The sequence below is a fragment of the Macaca nemestrina genome, chromosome 1 (assembly GCF_043159975.1).
Source record: "Macaca nemestrina isolate mMacNem1 chromosome 1, mMacNem.hap1, whole genome shotgun sequence".
Taxonomy (NCBI): domain Eukaryota; kingdom Metazoa; phylum Chordata; class Mammalia; order Primates; family Cercopithecidae; genus Macaca; species Macaca nemestrina.
In genome coordinates, this window is record NC_092125.1 from 49,107,200 (window position 1) to 49,126,090 (window position 18,891).

The 18,891-nt window shown below is 36.6% G+C and overlaps 1 long non-coding RNA gene across 3 annotated transcripts in view; it reads right to left on the reverse strand.

Annotated features, from left to right (window-relative positions):
* Positions 1-520, reverse strand: part of LOC139356575 (uncharacterized) — a 56,499-nt gene extending 55,979 nt beyond the window's left edge. For all 3 annotated transcript variants that reach the window (XR_011608601.1, XR_011608602.1, XR_011608599.1), the window contains exon 1: positions 322-520. This is a non-coding gene — a long non-coding RNA (uncharacterized lncRNA). The remainder of the gene's footprint in view (positions 1-321) is intronic.
* Between the last annotated feature and the right edge of the window lie 18,371 nt (positions 521-18,891).

The window sequence follows — 18,891 nt, forward strand, 5'->3', positions numbered from 1 at the left end:
AGTTTGTCTCACTCTTAAGACAGTCCAAGATGGGCACTTATGTTAATGAACATGGCCTTTCCACATAGTGATTCAAATACCCAGGTTTCTTCCATTTTTGTATCATCATCATACCTAGGATTTCAGAAATCTCTTAAAACATGTAAGAAAGAGAATGAAGAAGATGGAATTTTTTTAAAAAAATAACCTCTTGGCCTGGAAGAAATACACATAATGTCTGCTTCCATTCTCTTGGTAATAACAAGTAACATGGCCACACCGATTATAAGAGGATAGAAAGGTTAGCATAGGGGAAACTGATCCAGCTGAGAAGTTACTTACCAGACAGCTCCATACACTTGAGAAGGGATAATAAATTTTGACGAAAAGCAATCTTTGCCCCAGTCTAACCTCTGGCCAGCAAAAACCATATTTTTCACTTCACCCAGAGATCATATACACCTACTCCCTTTTCAGAAGAGATGACTGAAAGTAATATCTTCTTTATGTCTCAACATTCAGGATCTCTGAATTATGTATATAATCATGCCTCACTTAGTGACAGAGATACATTCTAAGAAATGCATTGTTAAGTGATTTTATCAGCATATGACATCATAGAGTATACTTACACAAACCTACATTGTATAGGCTACTATACTAAGCTGTATGGTATAGTTGATTGCTCCTAAGCTAGGAACTGGTACAGCATGTTACTGTACTGAATACTGTAGGCAACTGTGACATAATTCTAAATATTTGTGTATCTAAACATATAAAAGTGACAGGAAAAATATATTATAAAAGATTTTTTAAAATAATATACCTGTAGAAGGCATATATCATGGAGCTTGAAAGACTGGAAGTTGCTCTGAGTGAGCCAGTGAGTGAGTGATGAGTGAACGTGAAAGCCTCAGACATTACTGTCCACTACTGTAGACTACATAAACACTGTATACTTAGGGTACACTAAATTTGTCAAAAATGTTTTTCTTCAATAATAAATTGATCTTAGCTTCCTATAACTTTTTTATTCATAAATGTTTAAATTCTTCGACTCTTTTGCAATAACATTAGCTTAAAACACACACACATTGTACAGTTGTACAAAATATTTCCTTTCATTATATTCTTATTTTATAAGCTGTTTCTGTGTTTAATTTTTTAAGTTTTTTTAACTTTTACTTTGTAAACTTTTTTGTTAAAAACTAAAATACAAACACACACATTAGTCTAGGCCTAAACAGGATCAGGATCATCAATGTTATTGCCTTATGCCTCTACATCTTGTCCCACTGAAAGGCCATCAGGGACAGTAACACAAATCGATCTGTCATCTCCCGTAACAATGCCTTCTTCTGGAATACTCCCATAGAACCTGCCTGAGTCTGTTTTACAGTTAACTTTTTAATAAATATAAGTAGAAGGAGAAAGAGTATATGCCAAAATAATCATATAAATAGTATAGTAAATAAATAAATACATAATACAGTATATACGTGAACAGAATAATAATAATGGTTTATTTTTTGTCGAGTATTATGTACTGTACATAATTGTATGGGCTATAGTTTTAGACTACTGGCAGTGCAATAGGTTTGTTTCCAATAGCATCACCACGAACACATGAGAAATGCATTGTGCTATGACATTATGATGGCTATGACATCACCAAGTGATAGAAATGTTTTAGCTCCATTAATAATTGTATATGACCAGCATTGTATATGCCATTCATTATTAAATTAAATGTTGTTATGTGGTGCATAGCTATACTTGTGTCTCTCTATCAGGTATAGATTTGTTTCTCTATGTTTTGCTAGTCTGTAAACCAAAAGACAAGCAAACTGCCCTACCTTTATCCAAGCCATTATTTTTCAGAATAGTGACTAAAAACAACACAATTGGCACTCAGACTAAATCACAGAAGAATAAAGGCACACAGTAATAATTAGTCGATGGCAAAGACCCAAACCTACTGGGTAGGAAAAATGAAGACACTAAGTTGGCAGAGAAGCAGGTTTTCTATTAGCTCTCAAACTGCCCTCTAAGAGGAATCCATTACCAGCCTCTAGGAAATATACCATTTTGAGGAGCTGTGTAGCTTTCAGTTATTTTCCAATGATCCAATTATGAAGAACAAAAGATGCTTGAAAAGTTTGAGAGTCAAAACCTTTCTAATGAGTAACTCCTGGAATGGCAGAATGAGAACCTTGATAAATTTAATGTTCCATGAAAACAACAACAGAAAGCTAAAATTAAACTGGAAATTAAACAAAACTACAAAACAATTGAAAACTATCTTTTAACAAGAAACTACTAAACCTCGGTAAGACAGCTGTTGGTGGTGTTTTAAATTGGGCCTATTCTCGTCTTCCCTCCCCGTTCAGCTTCCTGGCGTGGTAACTGTGAAAAGTTCACAGCTGTGCGAGGGTAGTATTACAGCTATTTTTCACTCAGAGTTCAGCTCAATAAAAAATCTCCATCCCTAAGATATTACCAATGTCTATAGATACATGCTGATAATATTGCAGCTGTCTAAATCGATGATTTAAGATGAGGCCCACAAGATCCTGGAGAAAAATTAAAAGAAATATGTAGAAAATTAGATGGTCATAGAAAATTTTGAAAATCTTCAATATGTTCCTGAAGATCTAGAAGGCTGTGTACATACACTTACCTGTGTACATGCCCAATAAGATAGGGAAAATGAGAAGGAAACAGTTGTGCACTCCTTGCTTTCCTTGAGATCCTGGAAAGCAAGAAGACAAAAATAAGAGTGTCTTGTAAACAATATGAAGGTTGAAGGTGTGCCTTCTCACATTAATCTACTTGTCCATGAAAGAAGACACACAGGTAAGGTATGTAAGAAAATATTCTAAATGAACATAGGCTGACCACCAAATTATAAGGACCTAGAGATTAATCTAAGTAAGCCAAAATTAAAAATGAAAATAATAAGAAGAAAAAGAAAAAGCTATCTGTGAAGTCAATGACTAAGCACTGAAAGAAATACAGAATCTAAAGAATCCAGGAAGGTCAAAAAACAAATAAGGGGCCGGCGCGGTGGCACACGCCTGTAATCCCAGCACTTTGGGAGGCTGAAGGGGAAGATCACGAGGTCAGGAGATGGAGATTATCCTGGCTAACGTGGTGAAACCCCATCTCTACTGAAAATACAAAAAATTAGCCAGGCGTGGTGGTGGGCGCCTGTAGTCCCAGCTACTCGGGAGACTGAGGCAGGAGAATGGCAGGAACCCAGGAGGTGGAGCTTGCAGTGAGCTGAGATCACGCCATTGTACTCCAACCTGGGTGACAGAGTGAGACTCAGTCTCAAAAAAAAAAAAAAAAAAAAAAAAAAGAATAGGAGAAAAACAACAGAAACAAAACAAAATTCAGCAAAACCACAGAACCTCTCTGAAAGCCAGAGAAATCTGATTCCAGAGTTGTTATAATACATTCTCTAAAGTTCATTTTTCAACCAAAAATATTATGAGAAATGCAAAATAGTAGCATATATATAGCAAGTTGAGAAAAAAATCAGTCAACACAACATGTTCCTATGTAGGAATAGATATTAGACTTAAAAGACAACAAATTGTAATTCAGATTTACAAGCATATTTAAATAACTAAAAGAAACTGTAGATAAACAATTTAAAGGAAGAATGATAATTATGTCTCACAAAATATATATCAATAAGCAAATGAAAGTTCATTCAGCTGTCAACAGGTAAAGTAACTACATGTTTTTAAAAATTACCAGAGGCTGGGCGTGGTGGCTCATGCCTGTAATACCAGCACTTTGGGAGGCCGAGGCAGACATATTACCAGGTCAGGAGTTCAAGATCAGCCTAGCCAATATGATGAAACCCCGTCTCTACTAAAAATACAAAAATTAGCCAGGTGTGATGGTGCATACTTGTAGTCCCAGCTACTTGGGAGGCTGAGGCAGAAGAATTGCTAGAACCCAAAAGGCAGAGGTTGCAGTCAGTTGAAATTGTGCCAATGCACTCCAGCCTGGGAAACAGGGCGAGACTGTCTCAATAAATAAAATTAAATTAAATGAAAAAATATAATAAAATTACTATAAAAGCAAACCAATAGATTTTATCTGAAATAAAAATCAGTGAACTTTAAGATAGGTCAATAGAGGTTATCTATTCTAATTATTAGAATGAAAAAAATAAAAGAGGTAAAATAAAAATAGCCTCAGTGAATCTAATAAACTGTCAAGGATATCAACAAAGGGAGTTTAGAGAATGAGAGGAAAGAGAAGAGGGCAGAAAATGATTTAATAAATAAAAAATATGTTTCTATTTTTCCAAGATGTTGAGGAACTGCAGGAAGAAAAAATATAACACAAAAAGATCCACACTTAGGTTACATAATAGTTAAGCAGACAAAAGTCAAAGAGAAAGAAAAATTGAAAGCAGCAAGACAAAAAGGTCATGTCCCATAGATGGAATTCTCGGTAAGATTAAGGTTTGACTTATCTTCGGAAACCATGGAAATCAAGAGACAGCAAAATGAGATCTTGAATTATTGAAAAATATTTTCAATCTAGAATTAAAAATTAAGCAAAACATTTCTTTAAATAAATGATAAAAAAGTAAGGCATTCAAAGATAAATACAAACTCATGAAATTTTTTGCTAGTAGACCATCCATATTAAAAAAAAAAATACTAAGAGAGTCCTTCAGGCTAAAATTAAAGGGAACTAAACAAAGACACAAATTTAGATTAAAAAAGAATGAATACCTCAATAAAGATAACTTCACAGAGAAATGTAGAAAACAGTATAAATGTATGTTTGTAACACTTTTCTTCTATTTTATTTGTAAGAAAACTTCATAAAGCAATAATTGCTTATCTCTGTTGATTGTCTTATATTGTATAAAGATGAATAAGTGGGGTTTATTCCAGAAATACCAGGTTAGTGCAATAGTTAAAAATCAATCATTGTAATATAGCACATTAAAAAAATAAAAATAAGATCACCTCAATAGATACATCAAAAAATTTAACAAAATCAAATACACTTTCATGATTTAAAAAAACTCTCAGGCTACTGTGACCAGAAGATAACTTTTAAAATCTGTATGGAGCATCTATGAAAAACTCACAGCTGAAACCATAATTAGCAAAATAAATATTAATGCTTTTATACTATAATAAGATATGAGACAAGAATATTCATTCCTACTACTCTTATCGAATATTTTAATGGCAGTTCTAGGTAGTAAAGCTAGGTTAGAAAGTGAAAATCATCCAGTTTGTAAGGAAGAAATAAAGCTATATTTATCTTTGAAGTTGTCATGATTTTGTTGGTAGAAAAATCTCAGAGAATGTAGTAAAATACTGACAACTAAGAAGTGAGTCAAACAAGATACAAAATCAGCATAAAAATCAAATTTATTTCTATACATAAGCAATGACCAGTTTTAACATGAAATTAACAAAATAACTTATTTGCAATAACAGCAAAAACAATAAAATGCTTAAAAATGCACTTTAAAGAAGTGTAAGACGTACACACTGTAAACTACAAAAAATCTACCAGAAGTAGAAGAAATAATTGAATAAAAAGATCTCAGTTAATGAATGAAAGACTAATTATTGTTAAGTTAGCAATAATTTTCAAATTGATCTACAGATTAAACATAATCTATGTCAAAATCTCTACTGCATTTTTGCAGAAATTGACAAGCTGATACAAAATTATTTATAAAAATTCAAATTGCCAGAATAGTCAAAACAATCTTCCATTAAGAATAAAAAAGGTAGATCAATGGAATAAAATGACAGTCAAAAACCAAATCCTTAGATTTATGATCTATTGGTTTTCAAAAAGGGTGTCAAAATAATTTATTGAAAAAACAATAACATTTTCAAAAAATGATGCTGCATCCACTAGACGTACACATGCAAAAGAATAAATTTGAACTCCCTGCCTCACACGATGTACAAAATTAACTCAAACTGAATCATTCACCTAAATATAAGATCTAAGACTATAAAACTGTTTTAGAAATCCAGGAGTTCATCTTCCCTGCCTTACGTTCACTACCTTATCTTTCTTAAATATAAAGCCAAAAGTCCAAGTAACAAAGAGATGTGAAAATAAGTGGGACTATTAATACTGAGTGTCAATTTGATTGGATTGAAGGAAGAAAAGTATTGATCCTGGGAGTGTCTGTGAGGGTGTTGCCAAAAGAGATTAATATTTGAGTTACTGGGCTGGGGAAGGCAGATCTGCCCTTAATCAGGTAGGCACAATCTAATCAGTGCCAGTGAATATGAAGCAGACAGAAAAACATGAAAAGGAAAGACTGGCCTAGCCTGTCAGTCTATATCTTTCTCCTGTGCTGGATTCTTCCTACCCTCAAATATCGGACTCCAAGTTCTTCGGTTTTGGGAATAGGACTGGCTCTCCCTGCTTCTCAGTTTGCAGACAGCCTATTGTGGGACCTTGCAATCATGTAAGTTAATACTTAATAAATTCCCCTTTGTGTGTGTGTGTGTGTGTGTGTACATATATATAGTTCTGTCCCACTAAGATAATCCTGACTGGATAACTAATATATATATTAGCTCTGTCCCACTAAGATAATCCTGACTAATAAAGATTTTGGTACCAGTACAGATAGTGGTTCTAGAGAAACAGAATATTAAGGATGGAGTTCTTTCATTGGTTTTAGAGTTTCTGAAGTTGGTGTCTTAACATTATTAGACCCCCAAAATTCTAAGGACTCTACTTCTAATAGTATGGAGAACACTGATAGTCCTTGATGGAAACTGTTTGGAGAGTTATGCAAAATAAATGCATTTGACAGTCCTAATTCACCACTCATGAGATGCAATGAGTTTAGTAACTCTATACATAATATCTTTGACCATATGTGGAGAACTAAGGAACATAATTAAGCTTGTTGGTTGCTTCCAAGTTCAGTGGAAAAAATGATGAAAGAAAATGATGAACTCAGGTATTCTGTCTCCTGGCTGCAGAAGCAGATTCTGAGCCTCAGATCTACTACAATTGCCCTGAATGACAGTCTTATCTCCTGTAGAGAAAGAGTTGAAACTGTGGAAAAACAGACACAAGCTCTTAACGTAAGAGTGACTGACCTGCAATGTAAGATGCATGCACGGCCTCACCAGGTGTCTGCTATTAAATTGAGGCCATTGATTGGAAAAGAATAGGACCCTGCAACTTGCAATGAGGACATGTGGGAGGAACCTGATGAAGCTGGGGACACTGTTTGTAAATTCGGATGAACGTTTTTTGTGACCAGGAACAGCTTTCCCATCCACAGTAGTGGCAACATTCCCTTCCTGACCCATGCTGCCATCAGTCTTTCCACCTTCGTCTGAGGAAAGAAACCCTGTACTGCCTGAGGCAACCTTGATGGCATCCCCTGAGGCAGTTGGCAAGCAAGATAATGTTGATTCTTCTCAGAAGCCACCCCCAACACCTCTCTTTGCTTCTAGACCTATAACTAGACTAAAGTAGCAGTGGGTGCCTAGAGGTGAGGTTGAGAGTGTTATCCATGAGGAGGTGCACTATACTTGAAAAGAACTGTTTGGACTGTCTAAATTAATAAACAGAAATCTGGAGAACAGGCATAAGAATTAATAGTAAGGGTATGGGATAATGTTGGAAGGAATATAGAGTTAGATCTTACTGAATTTATTGATTTGGGCCCACTAATTAGGGACTCTGCATTTAATGTTGCAGCTTGGGGAGTTAAAAATGGTTCTAATAGTTTATTTGCTTGATTAGCCAAAACAGGGATTAAACGATATCCCACTGTGAGCAAGCTGGAAATGCCTGATCTCCCTTGGTTTAATGTAAAGGAAGGGATCCAAAGGCTTAGGGAAATTGGGATGGTGAGCTGGATTAGTCACATTAGATCTACTCATCCCACCTGGGAGGGTCCAGAAGATATACCCTTGACCAATGCCTTGCAAAATAGATTTGTGAGGGCAGCCTCTACATCTTTGAAGAGTCCTGTAATTGTTCTTCTCTGTATGTCAGATCTAATGGTGGGAACCACAGTCACTCAATTACAAAATTTAAATATAATGGAAATAATTGGATCCCAAGGTGGCAGGGGCCAAGTGACAACACTCAACCATCAAGGGCAAGGTAGGCATAGCTACCATAATGGACAGCAGAGCAACAATCAGAATAGTCTGACTTGTGTAGAACTCTTGCATTGGCTAATTAATAACAGTGTTCCTAGAAGTGAAATTCATAGGAAACCTACTAAATTCCTACTTAATTGATGTAAGTAGAAAACTTCTAGGTAGAAGGGACAAAAGACTAATTTGAATTACAAAAACAGAGAATCATGGCCCTTCAATCAATTTCCAGACTTGAGACAGTTTACAGACCCACAACCCCTTGAATGATGGGGAGGCTATGTCCCCTTAAGAAAGGACCCCACTACATTACCAACAATTTATGCAGTGAATCTTTTTCCCATCCTTCCACAAGGATACCAGGATAACTGCACATTGGGAAAAGGGAAATGATCAGACATTTCGGGGACTACCGGACACTGGCTCTCAGCTGACCTTGGTTTCAGGGCACCCAAAACACTGCTGTTGTCCTCCAGTTAAAGTAGGGGCTTATGAATGTCAGGTAACTAATGCAGTTTTAGCTTACATCTGACTTACAGTGGGTCCAGCGGATCTCCAGACTCATCCTGTGGTAATTTCCCCATTGCCAGAATGAATAATTGGCCTAGACATATTCTGCATCTGGCAGACCCCCAGATGGTCTCCCTTACTGGTGAGGGCTACTATTGTGGGAAAGACCAAATGGAATCCATTAGAGCTGCCCCTACCTAGAAAAATAGTAAATAAAAAACAATATCGTATCTCTGGAGGGATGGTGGAGATTAGAACCACCATCAAGGACTTGAATGACAGTGGATTATGGTAAGCTCAACCAAGTGGTGACTCCAATTGCAGCTGCTGTACCAGCTGTGGTTTTACTGCTTGCACAAATTAACACATCTCCTGGTACCTTGTATTCAGCCATTGACTTGGCAAATGTCTTTTTCTCCATTCCTGTCCATAAGGCCCACCAGAAACAATTTGCATTCAGCTGGCAAGGTCAGTAATATACCTTTACTGTACTACCTCAGGGGTATACCAACTCTCCAGTTTTGTGTCATAATGTTATTCAGAGAGAACTTAATCACTTTTCTCTTCTGCAAGTATCACACTGTTCCATTACATTGATGACATTATGCTAATTGGATCCAGTGAGCAAGAATTAGCAAACATACTGGATTTATTTGTGAGACACTTGTGTGCCAGAGGATGGGAAATAAATCTGACTAAAATTCAGGGACCATCTACCTCAGTAAAATTTCTAGGGGTCCAGTGGTGTCAGGCCTGTCAAGGTATTCCTTCTAAGGTAAAGGATAAGTTGCTGCATTTGGCCCCTCTTACAACCAAGAAAGAGGTACAATGCCTAGTGGGCCCATTTGGATTTTGGAAGCAACACATTCTGCATTTGGGTGTGTTACTCTGGCCCATTTATCAAGTGACCCAAAAGGCTGACAGTTTTAAGTGGGGTCCAGAACAAGAGAAGGCTCTACGATAACTCCAGGCTGCTTTGCATGCGGCTCTGCCACTTGGGCCATATAACCCAGCAGATCCAATGGTCCCTGAGGTATCAGTGGCAGATAGAAATGCTGTTTGGAGCCTTTGACAGGCCCCTATAGGTGAATCACAGCAGAGATCTCTAGGATTTTGGAGCAAGGCCCTCCCGTCTTCTGAAGACAACTACTCACCTTTTGAGAGACAGCTCTTGTCCTGTTACTGGGCTTTGGTGGAAACTGAATACCGAATATGGGTCATCAAATCACCATGCAACCTGAACTGCCTATCATGAACTGGGTGCTTTCTGACCCATCTAGCCATAAAGTGGGTCAAGCGCAGCATCATTCCATCATCAAATGGAAGTGATATATATGTGATCAGGCTCGAGCAGGTCCTGAAGGCACAATTAAGTTACATGAGGAAGTGGCTCAAATATCCATGGTCTTTACTCCTGTTACCCTGTCCTCTCTTCCCCAGCCTGCACTGATGGCCTCATGGGGCATTCCTTATGATCAGTTGACAGAGCAAGAGAAGACTTAGGGCCTGGTTCACAGATGATTCTGCACAATATGGAGTCACCACTCGAAAGTGGACAGCTTCAATACTGCAGCCCCTTTCTAGGACATCCCTGAGGAAAGTGGTGAAGAGAAATCTTTCTGGTGGGCAGAACCTCAAGCAGTGCACCTGGTTGTGCACTTTGCTTGGAATGAGAAATGGCCAGATGTGCAGTTATATACTGATTCATGGACTGTAGTCAATGGTTTGACTGTATGGTCAGGGACTTGGAAGAAGCATGATTGGAAAATTGGTGACAAAGAAATTTGGGCAAGAGGTATATGGATGAACCTCTCTGAGTGATCAAAAACCATGAAGATATTTGTATCCCATGTGAGTGCTCATTAACAGCTGACTTCAGCAGGGGAGGATTTTAGTAATCAAGTGGATAAGGGGAACTGTTCTGTGGACAGCACTCAGCCTCTTTCCCCAGCCACCCCTGTCATCGCCCAATAGGCCCATGAACAAAGTAACCACGATGGCAGGGATGGAGGTTACACGTGGGCTCAGCAACATGGTCTTTCATTCATCAAGGCTGACCTGGCTGTGGACACTGGTGAGTCCCCAATTTGTGGGCAGCAGAGACAAACACTGAGCCCTCGATATGGCACAATTCCTTGGGGTTGTCAGCCTGTCACCTGGTGGCAGATTGATTATATTGGACCTCTTCCATCATGTAAAAGGCAGAGGTTTGTCCTCACTGGAACAGAAACTTACTCTGGATATGGACTTGCCTATCCTACATGTCATGCTCCTGCCAAGACTACCATCTGCGGACTCACAGAATGCCTTATTCACCATCATGATATTCTGCACAGCATTGCCTCTCACCAAGGCACTCACTTTATGGCTAAAGAAGTGTGGCAGTGAGCTCATGCTCATAGAATTCACTGGTCTTACCATGTTCCCCATCATCCTGAGCAGCTGGATTAAAAGAATGATGGAATGGCCTTTTGAAGTCCCAATTACAACACCAACTAGGTGGCAGTACTTTGCAGGGCTGAGGCAAAGTTCTCCAGAAGGCTGTGTATGATCTGAATCAGCATCCAATATATGGTACTTTCTCCCATAGCCAGGATTCACAAGTCCAGGAGTCAAGGGGTGGAAGTGGAAGTGGCACCACTCACCATCACCTCTAAAGATCCACTAGCAAAAGTTTTGCTTCCTGTTCCCATGACATTACATACCGGTGGCCTAGAGGTCTTATTTCCAGAGGGAGGAAGCCTGCCACCAGGAGACACAGCAATGATTCCATTAAACTGGAAGTTAAGACTGCCACTCAGACACTTTGGGCTCCTCCTACCTTTAAGTCAACAGGCCAAGAAGGGAGTTGCCGTATTGGCTGGAGTGATTGACCCAGAGTATCAAGATGAAATCAGTCTACTGCTCACAACGTAAGTAAGGAAGGGTGTGCATGGAATACAGGAGATCCATTAGGGCATCTCTTAATTTTACCATGTCTTGTGATTAAGGTCAATGGAAAACTACAATAGCCCAATCCAGGCTGGACTACAAATGGCCCAGACCCTTCAGGAATGAAGGTTTCTGGCCACTCCACCAGGAAAAAAAACCATGATCTGCTGAGCTGCTTGCTGAAGACAAAGGGAATACAGAATGGGTGGTAGAAGAAGGTAGTTATCAACACCAGCTATGACCACGTGACTAGCTGCAGAAATGGTGATTGTAATTGTCATGAGTATTTCCTCCTTTTGTTAAAAACATGTTTTTGCATATATACACTTGTACTAAGAAGACATCTTCATTTTATTTGCTTTTTCCTTTATCATGTGACATGAGATTTATTGACTTTATATCAGTATTTAAATAATATTAACTTTATGTAGTAGTATGTGTTGGGGACTGGTGTGTTTCCGGTTGTATGAAGGATAGTTGTATCAAGTTAGGCAAATTATGACCTTATTATTGTCTTTATTTGAAGATTATGTATGATCTCAGGAGATGTGTATGGGTTCAAGTTGACTTGTGATGGTTAATACTGAGTGTCAACTTGATTGGATTGAAGGACACAAAGTATTGATCCTGAGTGTGTCTGTGAGGGTGTTGCCAAAAGAGATCACCATTTGAGTCAGTGGGCTGGGGAAGGCAGATTGACTCTTAATCTGGTGGGGATAATCTAATCAGCTGCCCAATGAATATAAAGCAGGCAGAAAAATGTGGAAAGGAGAGATGGGACTAGCCTCCCAGCCTACATCCAGGGCATGCTGGATGCTTCTTCCTGCCCTCCAACATCAGACTACAAGTTCTTCAGTTTTGGGACTCAGACTTGCTTCCCTTGCTCCTCAGCTTGCAGACAGCCTATTGTGGGACCTTGTGATTGTGTTAATAAACTCCTATATATACACACATATATATGTATATATGTATATGTATATATGCACATACATATATGTATATGTGCACATATGCACATATGCATATATGCATGTGTATATATGTACGTGTATATGCATATACATATGTGTACACATATATACGTGTACATATATACATATGCATATACATATATGTACACATGTACATGCGTGTGTACATGTATATACATATATGCATGTATATATGTACATATGTATGTGCATATGTATATATACACATATGTGTATATATGTACATATATGTATATGTATGTATGTATTGTGTATATGTATATGTATATATGTATACATACATGTATATCCAATTATTTCTGTCCCTCTAAGAGAACCCGGACTAATACAATAAGTAATATTGACTAGATTAAAATTTGAAATTTTTATACTTCAAAAGATGCTATCAATAAAGTTAAAAAAACTCAAAAATAAAATATTTGCAAATCATACATCTGATAAGACATGTATATCTGGAATATGTAAATAATTCTTACAAATGGAGAATGAAAGATAACCTAATTGAAAATCAACTTCAAATAGAGATTGTTCCAATGATATATTAAGGAAATGCAAATCAAAACCACAAGATACCATTTCACACCCACTAGGATGACTATAAGCAAAAATACAATAACAGATGTTGGTGAAGATATGGAGAAATAGGAACTCTCATGCATTGCTGGTGGGAGTATAAACTGATGCAGCTGTTTCACAAAAATGGTTTGGCAGTTTTTCAAAAGGTAAACATAATTACCATATGACTAAGCAATTCCATTCCTAGGTCCACATTCAAATAAAACAAAAAAACTCATAAAAACTTTTACGTGAATGTCTTTAGAAGCATTATGCATAATAGTCTTAAAAAAAACAAATGTTCCTCAGTTCATGAATGAATAAATAAAATGGAATGTAGCTGTAAAATGGAATATTGTTCAGAAATAAAAAGGAAGTACTGAGACATGTTATATGAATAACATTTGAAAACATTGTGATAAGTGAAAGAAAGATTCCAATATATAAAATGTTCAGAATAAGCAGATATTCCAAAAGAAAGTGCATCAGCAGTTTCCAGGGTCTGAGGGAAAAGTAATAAAGAATGACTTCTAATTGGTAAAAGGTTTCTCTTTTGAGTGATGAAATGTTTTAAAATTAGAATGTGATAATGATTGGGTAATCCAATATAAGACAAACCACTTTAAAACAATTTTATTTTTTTATATTTCAAATCATATCTCAAAAATGATATTTTAATTGTAATATAATGGCATTCTCAGTAGCCTTGTTTTATAAAATATAGTTTTAAAAATAGAATATTTATTTTTGCAAGTTATTTTATTACTAATATTTTTTCAAATAATTTTTTTTACAGTTAAAATATTTCTAAGGTGTGCTCATGGTGTTTTTAATCAATACTATTTTCTTAAAGTAACATTGATGTATTTGCTTCTAGGTAGTCCTCTATTTTTGTAACAACATCCAGTGTTCTTCGCGATCCACAGGTTTTATATGTTTTGTTTCTTTTCTTATACGCCCTTCTGCCTCCCTATATAAACTGAATACCAACTTTCTCTAAGGCATCTGAAACAGAAGACTTTTGGGGAAGGCAACACACTTAGTTTAATCTATATTGCAGGACAAAGTTTCTGTGTCTGAGAAATAGAAAACATTCTTTGCCACCTAAAGCCTATGTCAGTTTTACTGCCTGTTGTTCTAAATCCAGATATAGTCACCTTCTCCAAACTTTCAAGACCATGACTCTTTTCTCTCATACCTCTAATTTTACATGAAATATCTCTTTCCACCTGTAGATTCCTATAATCAATACACAAAGCCAACACACAATGACATTATATATGGATTTCTTTTTTTTTTTTTTTTTTTTTTTCTGAGACTGAGTCTCGCTCTGCCACCCACGCTGTAGTGCAGTGGGGCGATCTCTGCTCACTGCAAGCCTTGCCTACCGGGTTCACGCCATTCTCCTGCCTCAGTCTCCCTGGGACTACAGGCGCCCGTCGCCACGCCCAGATAATTTTTTTGTATTTTTAGTAGAGACGGGGTTTCACCGTGTTAGCCAGGATGGTCTCGATCTCCTGACCTCGTGATCCGCCCGCCTTGGCCTCCCAAAGTGCTGGGATTACAGGCGTGAGCCACCGCGCCCAGCCTATATATGGCTCTTTTGAATACTTCTCCCCTAGAGACTGCAGACTCAGTAGTCATTTGGTATGGTTTTCTATTATTGCAGAAAATGTTTTCTCAAATGTTTTCCATGACATAATATGTATGTTCAACCATTTTTTCAGGATGTAATATCTGCTTCTTAGTATCTGCTACCCTACTGATAAGCCCATGTCACATATATTGAGGAAATGTCGTTATTAAATTTTTAAGATTTTTATGTATTTGGTATATTCTGGTTATAAGTCCTTTATCAAATATAAAATTTGAAAATGTATTGTCTGACTCTCTGGCTTCTTTTTATTATACTAGCAATGGATTTCAAAGAGTAAACATTTTTGATTTTGATAAATTACAAATTAAATTTATAATTTTCTTCTCTTATGTATTGCGCTTTTGAAATTTCCTATAAATGTTTTTTTCTTCTCCTGACACAAAGATTTTTCTTCATGATTATTATACTGTGTTTTATAGTCTTTGGTTTCATATTAAGGTCTAGAGCTCATGTTGAGTTAATTATTGCATATAGTGGCTGGTAGATATAGAAGCTTATTTTTTGCATGTCAATGTCCAATTATGCTATCATAGTTTGTTGAAAATTCTATAGTTTCTAATGCAGGAACAGAAAACCAAACACTGCATGTTCTCATAAGTGGGAGCTAAATGATGAGAATAGATGGTCACATGGAGGGAACAATACACACTGGGGCCTGTTGGAAGAGGTTGGTTGTGCGAGGGAGAGGAGAATAGTTAAGAGATGAGACACTGGGCTTAGTACCTAGGTGATGAGATGATCTGTGCAGCAAATCACCATGGCACATATTTACCTATGTAACAAACCTGCACATGTTGCATATGTGCCTCTGAACTTACAAGTTGAAAGAAAAGTGCTGTAGTTTCTTTGACCATGTATGTACAGGTCTATATTTGGATTCTATTCTGCTCCATCCTTTAACACACATGTCTTCTTTCCAAAACCACTACTTGATTACTATGACTTTATTTAAAGCTTGATACCAGGCATTGAAACACAAGTGCTCCAAACTTGTTTTCATGTTTCAAATTCTTGTGTCTCTTCCAATTATTTTGTCTGGCCATAAAATTTTTTTAATGACTTTGTCAATTTCTTAAAAAGTTAAAAAAAAATCCTTCTGGCATTTTGATTGGAACTATGTTGAATTGACAGATCACTTTAAGGAGAACTGACATCATGAGGATATTGAGTCTACTAATCCACAAACACAATGTGTCCCTCCACTTATCTCTTTGATGTCTCCCATTAACGTTTTGCAATTTTAAGTATGTGGATATTTTACATACTTTGGTGTGTTTAAATGTAAGTATTTCAAGTTTTATAAATGAAATTTTATTAAATTTTAATTACTATTGTTTATCGATACTATATAAAATTATAATCATTTCTGATATATTGACCTTATATTTGAGAGATGGCTAAATTCATGTTAGTTATTGTTTTTTAGATGGTTTGAAATTGTTGACATTTGATTTCTATATAGAAATGGTATTATTTATATATTTTCCTAAAAAAATTATTTTTTTTACAAAGACATTACTTTTTTCTTGCCTATATAGATCATCAAATATGATTTTGAATAGGAATGATGAAAACAGACACTATGTTGTTATTTCCAATTTTAATAGAAAAGCATTCAGTTCTCCCCAATAAGCGTAATGTTAGCTGTGGATTTTTATTTTTGTTTTTTAGTCAATGTCTTCATTAGGATAACTGTATTTCCTTTCTAGCTTTATGCGTTTTTTTTTTAACCATTAATGGATTTTAAATAGCATCAAATGCTATTTCTACCTCCGACAAGAGGAATGTAAGGCTTTGCCTCTTTATTTTATTATTATGAAAATGGAAGTCATTGACATTTGATTGTGAAAACAGCTTTGCACTCCTAGTATAAATCTTGTGTGTCCATGGCATGTTATCATTTGCATATATTGTCAGATTTGATTTTCAAATATTTTTCATTGACAACTTTTTCATCTCTGTCCATGATTATTATTGCTCTGTCTTTAGTTTCTTTTTTTTTTTAAATTAACTTTTACTTTAAGTTCTGGGGTACATGTGCGGGATGTGGAGATTTGTTACATAGGTAAACATGTGCCATTGTTGTTTGCTGCACAGATGAACCCATCCCCTAGGTTTTAAGCCCACCATCCATTAGCTATTCTTCCTAATTATCTTCCTCCTATCACCTCGTTCCACAGGTCCCAGTGTGTGTTGTTGTTCCTGACCATGTGTTCATATATCCTCATCGTTCAGCTCCCACTTATGAGTAAGACTAAACGGTGTTTGGCTTTCTGTTCCTGTGTTACTTTGCTGAGGACAATGGCTTCCAACTGCACCCTTGTCACTGCAAAAGACATGACCTCATTCCATTTTATGGCTGCATGGTATTCCATGGTGTATATGTACCACATTTTCTTTATCCAGTTTACCATTGGTGGGCACCTAGGTTGATTCCTGATCTTTGCTATTGTGAATAGTGCTGCAATGAATATACTCATGCATGTATCGTTATAATAGAATGATTTATACTGCTTTGGGTATATAATCAGTAATGGGATTGTGGGTCAAATGGTATTTCTGCTTCCAGATCTTTGAGGAATCACCATGCTGTCTCCCACAATGGTTGAACTAATTTCCCACCAACAGTGTAAAAGCATTCCCTTTGCTCAGCAACCTTGCCAGCTTCTGTTTTTTTCTTGACTTTTTAATAATGGCCATTCTGACTAGCATGAAACTGTGTATCTCCTTGGGGTTTTGATTTGCAATTCTCTAATGCTCAGTGGTGTTGAGCTTTTTTTCATGTTTGTTTGCTGCACGTATGTCTTTTTGTGAGAAGTGTCTCTTCATGTCCTTTGCCCACTTTTTAATGGGGTTATTTGTTTTTGCTTGTAAATTTGTTTAAGTTTGTTGTAGGATAAGTTACTATATCCTCTGGATATTAGACCTTTCTCAGATGGATAGATTGCAAAAATTTTCTCCCAATCTGTAGGATATCTGTGCATGCTGATGAGCTTTTGCTGTGCAGAAACTCTTTAGTTTAATTAAATCCCATTTGCCAATTTTTGCTTTTGTTGCTATTGCTTTTGGCACTTTTGTCATAAAATCTTTGTCTATGCATATGTCCTGAATGCTATTGTCTAAATTTTCTTCTAGGGTTTTTATAGTTTTGGGTTTTTTTTATATTAAAGTCTTTAATCTATCTTGAGTTAATTTTTGTATAAGGTGTGAGGGAAGTGTCCAGTTTCAATTTTCTACATATAGTTAGCCAGTTATCTTATGAGAACCATTTATTAAATAAGAAGCACCATTTGTTAAATAGAATAGGGAATTATTTCCCCATTGCTCGTTTTTGTCGGGTTTGTCAAAGTTCAGATGGTTTTAAGTGTGCAGTCTTATATCTGAGTTCTCTATCATGTTTCATCAGTCTATGTGCCTCATTTGGTACCTGTACCATACTGTTTTGGTTACTGCAGCCTTGTAGTATAGTTTGAAGTCAGGTAGCATGATGCTCCAGCTTTGTTCATTTTGTTTTAGGTTGTCTTGGCTATTGAGGCTCTTGTTTGGTTCCATATAAATTTTAAAATAGTGTTTTCTAATTCTATGAAGAATGTCATTGGTAGTTTAATAGGAATATCATAGTATCTATAAATTACTTTGAGCATTATGACCATTTTCACAACACTGATTCTTCATATCCATGAGCATGAAATATTTTTCCATTTGTTTGTGTCCCCTCTGATTTCCTTGAGCAGTGGTTTGTAGAGCTCCTTGAAGAGATCCTTCACTTCCCTTGTTAGCTGTATTTCTAGGTACTTTATTCTCTTTGTCAGAAATGTGAATAGAAGTTCATGTATAATTTGGGTCTCTGTGTGCCTATTGTTGGTGTGTAGGAATGCTAGCAAATAACCTTAGTAAGATACTCCACAATCTATGAGAAGATCATTCCCAAGACACATAATCATCAGATTCTCCAAGGTTGAAATGAAGGAAAAAATGTTAAGGGCAGCCAGAGAGAAAGGCCAGGTCACCTGCAAAGGAAGCCCACCAGACAAACAGTGGACCACTCAGTGGAAACCCTATAAGCCAGAGGAGATTGAGGGCCAATATTCAACCTTCTTAAAGAAAGGACTTTACAACCCGG